Raw genomic sequence first — 9,700 nt, forward strand, 5'->3', positions numbered from 1 at the left:
ATTCTCTTAATAAAAAGCAGTTTCATTTTACAAGTAAACTGTATTCTCATTACAGTTGTTGCAGTTTTATGGCAAAACAGGCTGAGATTAACAGGAAAACAAAGCAATACCTGAAAACAGCAGGCAGGAATCCTGGAGTGACTCGGATTACTGGAAAACAGGGTGTTCAGATCTTCAGAAAGAACCAAAAAACCTGTGCAAGCATGTACAAGCATGAAAGCAGTAGGAACACAACTTAATTCTAGGAGCAAATCTTACTATGTTGGACAGAGATAAGTACATAAAAGTAAACCATTTTTTCTAAGTTACCAGGGAAAAAGAATAAGGAGTGAGGCAGTGTTACCAAGACCAATGGTTAAAACTCTGGAATAGTTGATAAAGCTGCTTCTGAGGAGTACAGAATGAAATTATAACAAGGCCTTCCTCCCCCCCACAAAAACAAAACAAAACAAAACAAAACAAAACCATGAAACAGAAAAAGGAACAGATGCTTATATTACAGAGATAAAAACTATCATTTGGGTTGGACTTTGGAGAAATAATTAACTAGTAACAAGATCATTTGCTTCTGATTTCTAAGAAAGATTAAGGAGAGAGGTAACTAAATAAATGCTTTCAGTTATCACAGACAGCTGAAATGTCCAGGAAAGAATTCAAACAATGACACTCACTAGTGCAGAACAAGTACATATGTTCAAGGCTAAGGAAGGCAGGATACAGACAGACCAGCTGTAAATGCAGGGATCATGGTTCACTTTACCATGGAAAGCAGCAAGAAAGAATAATGCTCAGCACAGAGGCAAGGGTCAAGGGAAAAAGAACTACTTGTGTCTCAATTCTGCAGCTACTACACACAAAAAAGCAGAAGTAATGGATCATAATAAAGCCTGTACTGTGACTTTAGCAGACCCAGAGATTCTCAGTGCACATGCATTACAGAAGACAGTGCCATCCATTCAACTGACATACTTTTATCTAATGGCATTAGATCAGTGATCTGCTCATTCCAGCTGGATTGCACAGTCAACTACAATGTAACCTCAGCAATGACAACAAGAATAGAAAAGTAAGATCAAACGCTAGTTGTATTTATACGGAATAAAACATCCTCAGATGAAGCTACCCTTATTATTTATCTAATTATGACAACATAATCTTAATATGTTTTTGGCCTCAATAAGGGTAAAAGTAATATAACGCAGACCACAGAGCAAACTTGAAAGGTAAGGGATATTGGGATAGTTAAACATCCATTCCACAACTACAATAAGATTAACAGTTTGGCAATGTTTTTTCCTAATCCCCTCTTTTTTGTTTGTTTATTAAATACTTAGATTGTAAATTCCTTGTGCATTACATGAATGATAACACAACATAAATAAATTAAAGATTAAAACAAATAATTTAAAAATGTGCTTCCCAAAACCTTTTTTTGGATCTATGTAGTTTTATATTCCTTTCCAATTTACAAAAAGTCTCTCACCTTCTAGAGGTTTCTTGTTGGGTTGGGTTATTCACAGCTGTTACTAGATGTAAGCTTCATCTGGTAGCAATCTTTTTTTCTTCAGGATAAACCCACCAAATTGTTTTCAGGTAGACGATATTTTGTAAAGAACCTTCTTGTCAGTGAGTTGTCGAGGCACCAGCTGGTAACTCTTATTATTTACTTGACTTTTCAGCCAGCCTACCAGAAATGAAGACATCACTTAATTGGGCTGTTTCTTTTGCTGGCTTGAATTCCTGTTGGGTTTGGATCATCCATATATTTATTCATGTAGCATGTTTGGGCAAGTAAAGTCTAATTAATAATGCAGCTCTTACAAAACTGTGGTTCCTAAGTTTTACCTCTCCTGAGGAACACAGGAAATTTCAACAGCTTGATGAAGAACTCTCCCAATGTGGAAACTATAGAGCTGGGATATGTGGCGCTCTCATGCCCTTTTGTGGCATCTGGCATCCTGCAAGCAGCAAGTTATCCTTAAGTTGGAACAATTCTTTAATTCCTCCAAATCATCTTTGCAGTCGCAGAAGTTCAGTTTTGCATCTACAGAATCCAAAGACATAATTTCAATTGATTTGAGTGACAGTAGAAGGGCCCACGCTTGTTCTGAGAAATATTCAATTTGTTCTGCAAGACTTCAAAGCTTATAGAGCTAAGAGACTAAAACAAGCTCATACTATCTCTAAACACTTTGTTTTATGGGAACAGAAAAATCAACTTTGCTAATTTTACCCGGTAAATTCTGAACATTGAGTGAAAAATCTAATTTCTTTGAAAAGGGGCTTCTTAAAATATAAGAAATCTGACTATGGGAGCTCTAAATGATAAACATAAAACATAAATCAAATAACTAAAAATAAATCAAATAAGTATAAATCAAATATAAATTATTTTTAGATTACATCCTTAAATAGGCATGCTTTAAAAGACTTCAAAGAACCTTATTCCTTAATAAAATTCTGGCCACAGGAAAATTAATGAAAAGGAGATTTTACTCCAGACCCCATCCTGTATTCTTTGATACAGAAGAACATCCTTCAGTTTAAAAAAGTTTTTACAAAGGATATTCATTTGGACTGGGTATATAATGATTTAATCCAAAAAAAGTTAGGCCCATTTATGGGTGGCTTTAGGATTTTGAAAAAGGGGGTGCAGATTAGAGATGCACCAATATATCAGTCACATATTGGATTGGCACTGACAAAAGGAAAATTAACATTATCAGCAATTGGCTTTTTTTTGTCCGGTGTAGCCGACAATGTCATCAATAAATGCCATCTACATGGACATAGCCACCATGCACATGGCCAGAAATACAGCTGGGCGGCTTGGAGAGCAGTGTCCTGCCAGTAAGTCTGTGGCAGGGAAGGGGTGGGGGGGAAGATAGACTCTCCCACGGTGAGGGAGGGAGGGGGACAGGGATATGTGCTGCCCAGTCAGGGTAGTGAATGGGACCCTGGGGCAAGGAACAGGATGGAGTTGTGGATGGCTCATCCAGAAGGCATGGGGTGCTGGGGAGGGGGTGTGGCTCCCCACTGCTGCACTTACACCTGGGGAGGCATAGGAGGGCATGTGCTCCCCTGGATTTGTGCATAGGGAAGAGGGGGGCTGCAGGCTCAGGGACAGGGGCTGCACCAACCTCTTTCCAGTGAGGGGCTGGGCCTGGGCTGGGCTCAGAGTAGGTGGGAGTGGGGTAGGCTCAGTTGTGCGGAGGCGGGCGGCACTGCTGGGACAGGTAACTATGGGGGGGGCTAAGGTGAATTTTAGGCTGGCTATAGTCCCCCAAGCTCCCCACAGTGCCACCCCTGATGGGTGCGCTCTGCTCTGCTGCCTTTCCCTTGGGAGCCCCATGCTAGCTGTGTGCCCCCTGCCTGCCTTGCAGCAGGATGCTCCTAAGGGAAAGGCAGCAGATGTTCCTGAGGGAAAGACACTGGGGGGCACTGTAGCCACCCAAAAATTCACCTTAGCTCCCCCATAGCCACCCCTCCCAGCACTACTACTTCCTGCCCCGTATAGCTGAACCCACCCTGCTTGCACCTGCTCCGAGCCCAGACATTCCCTGTCCTGCTACTTTGAGCACAGGGGTGGGGTTTCTTGACCCTGGAAGATCCTGGGGTCAAAAAATAAAAAAGCGGGGCAGCATACATGGCAGCAGCACATGCTGCCTAAAACTGGAGCCTGGCTCGCCGGAGCTATGCTCCAGCTGCCAGCTAGGCTTCCTGCTCTAGGAGGGATATGGCTGCAGCTCCCGGAGACTTCTAGGACCCCAGGTAAGGCTGCTGCTCCCCTACCCCACCTGGGGTAACCTTCCATGCACCAGAGCATGCATGGCACAGGCATTCCCCGGGGCAAGTGGCAGCTTGTGCCACTACTACTTGTCCGCAGGGAAATGCACATTCCCACTCGTGGGGACATGGCCTAGAAATGTTTCCAACAAGCTACAGGCCTAGCACTACTATTATTCCATTTATGATCCAAGCAAAAACAAATATAACTTTCTTGGAATGTTCATTACTTTGCTAGATTGTATATTAGGTTTAGAAACAACAAAAATTGACTACAAAATGGGCAAAATAGTCAAAAGATATTATTTCATTAGTTCTGTAGTCATTATAGTTAAATGTACATAACTCAGGCTTGTAAAACAAAATCTAGTCTTCTTGAGCATCTTGACAATGCCTCCAGTACTTCACTCAGCTATTTCTACACCTGAGATAATATTAATACCCCTGAATTAAGATTCTTAGCTTGAACTAAAAACAGTCCACAGGACTGTGAAACAGAAGAGAGATATTACCAGGAATGGTTAACAAGCAGCAAAATGATAGGGGGGAGCTGTCAGGGTCCCATGGAAGGGAGGGGAATTTGGAAGGAGTCCCCTTAGAAGGTGGCTTCAGGAACCTGAAAGCTGCAGTTGGATATCTGAGGTATGTGAGGAGGTGTGTGTGTTCGTTGGAGGGGTGCCCTTGTCTCACACACTTGGTGGGGGGAACAGGTGGCTAAAGGGCACTGGGTGCCCCTTCCCTGGCCTAGCCTGGCCTGGGTCCAGCCCCCAGGAGGATGGCCTGGGCCTGCTCCTACCTCAGTGCTGAGTGAATCTCTGCCAGTGCCACACCACTCCAAATTGGGACAAAGGTGATGGAGAGGGGCAAGTGCACGGGGCAGTGCCAGTTGGACAGCACCAGTCAGCATGAGTGGGCACCTGGCAGCTGCACTGTGACAGGGTGAGCAGTGCTATGTAAGAGCAAGTTGAGCTGAGTCCTCTTCATGCTCTCCCATCCCACCTGACCCCTGGGGCCAGCACAGCCATCACAGCAGTATGGCACAAGCTCGGCTAGCGGGGTGGGGAAGGGCGAGGAGGGAGATGCCCCATGCTGTGAGGGGTTGCTAAGTAAGTGCTGCAGGGCTCTAGACCACGCCAGGGCGGCTTGGGAGGGAAGGGAGGGGGTGGTGACTAATGTGCTACTGCCCTGTGAGGCAATGCATTGGGCCCGGCTCGGCCTCACAGCGTTGCATCTCAAGGGCTCTGTAGGCACCACTGAGATCAAAGCCACCTCAGCCTCCCCCGCCCCATCCATAGCAGTGCTCAGAGGTGGCACTTAGATGTTGCTGGTGGCCGAACTGGTTGAGTTGATCCTCAACAGGCCTTGCTGTGTAGGTCTCAGTCCTTGGCTTATGAAGCAGCCACTTTTTATAATCCCCCAGACTCATGCCTCAGGTCTACCTCCTCTCCAGGTCTTAGCACCAGCTGAATAGCTGTCCCTCCTTGGCCTGGGCTGCCAGGCCCTCGCCGTGGGCCTCACTGTTCCTTCTCTGCCTACAAGCAGGTTGGTGCCAAGCCCACGAGCTCATTGGAAGGAAGAGCACTTCATGCAGGAGTGAAAAGTTTTAAGAAGCTTCAGGAGAGGCATCTTGATTAGAGGTATATTGCAGAAGAGTCTGTAGCTCCTGGATCGGTTTCATCAGCCATATTTGAACCCACAGATAATATAATTATGGAAGACAATCATCCTCCATTGCAAGGGATTGTGAAAGAAGAAGAACTGATTAGAGATAGAGAGGTATCAGTGCTATTTTACTAGGCACTGGAGATGATGTGGTATGGTGCTTGTAATAGCAGAGGACTGGATCCAGGGGATGGATACCTTCCAGTCCAACTTTTTCGTTACTCTGTAAGAACACGGCTTGAATGCTAACTGCAATGTTACAATTACAATGCCTTGGTAAACAATTCTCTTAATAAAAAGCAGTTTCATTTTACAAGTAAACTGTATTCTCATTACAGTTGTTGCAGTTTTATGGCAAAACAGGCTGAGATTAACAGGAAAACAAAGCAATACCTGAAAACAGCAGACAGGAATCCTGGAGCAACTCGGATTACTGGAAAACATGGTGTTCAGATCTTCAGAAAGAACCAAAAAACCTGTACAAGCATGAAAGCAGTGTGGACACAAATCAATCCTGTGAACAGCTGGAACAGGAAATAGGAAATCTCGAGGGACTCAGATGACTGGACTTCCAGAGAGAACCTCCCCATCCAAAACCCAAAATTATACAAGCATGGAAGCATGGGAATGCAAGTTAACTCTAGGAACAAAGCTTACCACAAGGGATAGAGATAAGAACATTAAAGTAAAGCAAATTTTCTACCTCAGTGGGGAAAAAGAACAAGAAGTGTGGCAGTATTACTAAGAAAAATGCCTCAATATCAAAACGATTAAAGGTACAAGAATATAGTGATGTTTTTAACTCTTAGTTTCTTTACAACTGGGATTAAAGGAAGGTAATGTTCTAATTCAAGCGTTTTCAAACTTTTTGGATCAGTGTACCCCCGGTGACTGGACACAAAATGGGGCGGGGGTGGAGGGGTGGCACGTGGCACAGCAGCTGCAGCGTGTAAGCTTCTCCTGCTCCCCCCGTCCAGCCGCCAGGAGTACACTGGAATGGTGTGTGGTGGTGCTCCATCCCTGTGGGCAGGGCCATCCCTGGGGGGCAGTGAATCAGAGAGACTGCCCCAGGCCCCACGCTTTGGGGGGCCCTGCAAAGCTGGGCAGAACAGCAGCAGCTCTGTGTCCATCTGCTCGCTACGCCACCACCACCACCAATGGTGGCAGCAGCTTCTTTGGGTCCAGGGCCTGTGGGATTGGAGCAGAGGTGAGGCCCCTCATGGGCTGATTTGCCCCAGGCCCCACACCCTGCTCGGGTCAGCTGTGCCTGCGGGATGGTGCGTGGCAGCACTTCACCCCAACCCACCCACACGTACCCCCTAGGGCCTTCTCAAGTACCCCCCGGGGTATGCGCACCCCCAGTTGACAACCCCTGTTCTAGTGAGTAAGTATACAGGGAGATATATGGGCAAAAAATTAATCATGAAGGTAACATATCTATATTGAATGAAAACAAGTGTTGAAGTATTACTCATGTTGTTAAAACACAGGGTGTGATGCCTACAGGGCGTGACACCTGGATTACAGCGATTCTCACCCAGCATGCCCATGTGATCTTTTCAAGAGTGCCACAGGTTGCCATGCAATGTCAGCACTGTTATGTATGTAAACACAATTCACAAGATTATTTCAATTAGGAATTGATAAAAACATTCTGCCCATTGGGGCGGTTTCTCCCTGGAGGGATGTGGGCAGTGGTGCCCCCCAAGGCTCTGTCCTTGGACCAGTACTGTTTAAGATCTTCATCAGCAATTTGGATGAAAGTGTTGAAAGCACTTTGTTCAAATTCACAGATGACACTAAACTATGGGGCATAGTAAACACACTGGAGGGCAGGGCATGAATTCAGGCAGATTTGGACAGACAGGGGGAGTGGGCAGATCAGAATAGGATCCAATTCAACAAGGATAAATGCAAGGTGTTGCACCTGGGGAGAAAGAATCTCCAACACACCTATAGACTGGGGGTACCATTCTGAGTACCACAACAGTGGAAAGAGATCTTGGAGTCCTGGTTGACACAAAAATTAACACGAGTCACCAGTGTGATGAGGTAATAAGCAAGGCTAACTGCACTCTTTCTTGCATCAGCAGGAGTATCACAAGCAGGTCTAGGGAAGTGATAATTCCCTTCTATGTGGCATTGGTGAGGCTGCAGATGGAGTACTGCATCCAGTTTTGGGCACCGCACTTCAAGAGAGATGTGGATAACCTTGAGAGGGTTCAGAGGTGGGCTACTCGTATGGTTGAGGGCCTGCAGGTAAGACCCTATGAAGACAGACTGAGGGATCTGAATCTTTTCAGCCTCCACAAGAGAAGGCTGAGTGATCTTGTGGCTGCCTACAAACTTATCGGTGGGGGGGCAGCAGGGAATAGGGGACACTCTGTTTACCAGGGCACCCCTCGGGGTTACCAGAAATAATGGCCACAAACTGAAGAACAGATTTAGATTGGACATAAGGAAGAAATTCTTTACGGTGAGGGTTGCCAAAACATGGAATGGGCTTCCAAGGGAGGTGGTGCTTTCCCCTACATTGGAGATGTTCAAGAGGAGATTAGACAGGCGTCTGGCTGGGGTTACCCAACTCCAGCGCTTTTTCCTGCCTGGACCAGGGGGTCAGACCCAATGATCTACCAGGTCCCTTCTGACTCCAGAAATCTATGAAATCTATTGTGGTCTTTTGGAGTTGTCTGTAACAAAAGAATTGTTCAATTATTTTTCTGTAGTCAAAAAAAACAAGGGAAAACTATGAGCTGGCTTTGTCTCAAGGCCCCTAGGCAGTGCCTTGAGAGTGAGGAGGGCGTACCTTGAAGCTAAAAGTAGATTGAGAACTGCTGCTATCTTTGAGTTGTTCATTTGAAGGTGCTGTTGAACAGTTTAACAAACTGTTTTAGTGAACCAGCTGGCACTCAGGCAAGACTTAAAACACTCAACCTCAAATCTAAACAAGAACAGTACTGTTCCTACTCCACCAGTCACCTTCCCATGTTGAGGGTGATCAGTCAACTGGTAGGATAAAGAAGCCAGTAGGGTAGAGCCAAGACAAAACCAGAATGACTCATAACTAAATGGAACTAACACCAAGTTGGGGAAACACTAGACAAAACAGGGCTGGCCCTGTTTTTAAATGGCAGCCAGTATCTGATGCTCTTGCTCTGCGGAGATATGTTTCCTGAGGGCAAGCCCATGATACTAGCTAGCATCTCATCTGGGGTCAAATATTACTGTCTTTTTAATCCTCTAACCCTGAAGTGGTTTGGGCCCTGAGGACTGGAAAATGAGAGGGGGGACCATCAGGGTCCTGTGAGGGGAGGGGAATCCTGGGGCAGGAGACTGCAGTCCCCTTGGGGTGGCATCATAGAAAATTAGGGCTGGAAGGAGCCTCAGGAGGTCATCTAGTCTAACTGTCTGCAGAACCATCCTCAACTGTATCATCCTATGCAAGGCTTTGTGTAGCCGGGTCTTAAAAAGGATGGAGATTCCACAACCTCTTTGGGTATCCAGTATTTTACTACCCTTCTAGTGAAAAAGTTTTTCCTAATATCTAACCTAAACTTCTCTTGCTGCAACTAGAGACCGTTGCTCCTTGTTCTGTCGTCTGCCACCACTGAGAACAGTCTAGCTCAGGGTTGGGCAAAGTCTGGCCCATGGGCTAGACTGGACCTGTGGTAGACTCCATTTCCCAGCAGCCCCTGCCTGTGTCCCTGCCTCTGGTTTCCATGGAGACCCCAGGGCGGGGCTCTTGCAAGGGGGACAGTGGGGTGGGAAGCTGGGGCAGATCTCTGATCCGCTACCTTCACAGCCTAGGGAGGGGGCGTGCAGCCAGCAGATCCCAGCTCTGCCCTGGATCTGGACCACGCTGTCACCACTGCAAAATCCCAGCCCCGGCCTCGGAGCGACTCTCTGCCCTGCTGTGCGCCTTGCCAGTGCTGCTGGGCTGGTCTCCATGGAAACCAAGGCCCAGTGCTGTCATGATGCCACCACTCCTGGGGTTTCCATGAAAACCAGGGAGCAATGTGGGAAGGGGCTGCTGGGAAATGGAGTCTGGACATTGACCAGATCTGCCATTTTGCCCACCCCCAGTCTAGCTCCATCCTCTTTGGTAAATTCCTTCAGGTAGCTGAAGGCTGCTATTAAATCCCACCTCAGTCTTCTCTTCTCCAGACTAAATAAGCCCAGTTCCCTCAGCCTCTTCTCAAAAGTCATGTGTCCCAGCCCCACACCATTTTCATTGCCCTCCGCTGGACTTTCT

The 9,700-nt window shown here is 46.5% G+C and overlaps 1 protein-coding gene across 3 annotated transcripts in view; it reads right to left on the reverse strand.

Moving 5' to 3' along the window:
* OLAH (oleoyl-ACP hydrolase) overlaps positions 1–9,700 on the reverse strand; it is a 40,629-nt gene that overhangs the window by 29,868 nt on the left and 1,061 nt on the right. The window contains exons 1-3 of one of the 3 annotated variants that reach the window (XM_019508361.1): positions 7,981–8,135; positions 5,842–5,924; positions 111–193 (exon numbers count right to left, since the gene is read on the reverse strand). The exons of 1 other annotated variant lie outside the window; for it this stretch is intronic. The gene's annotated coding sequence lies outside the window, so the exon portion shown is untranslated. Of the gene's footprint in view, positions 1–110; positions 194–5,841; positions 5,925–7,980; positions 8,136–9,700 lie in introns of those variants that run through there. One more of the 3 variants, XM_019508362.1, reaches the window with a different exon arrangement.

This window comes from Gavialis gangeticus, unplaced genomic scaffold (genome assembly GCF_001723915.1).
Source record: "Gavialis gangeticus isolate Ggan-Ray unplaced genomic scaffold, GavGan_comp1, whole genome shotgun sequence".
Classification (NCBI taxonomy): domain Eukaryota; kingdom Metazoa; phylum Chordata; order Crocodylia; family Gavialidae; genus Gavialis; species Gavialis gangeticus.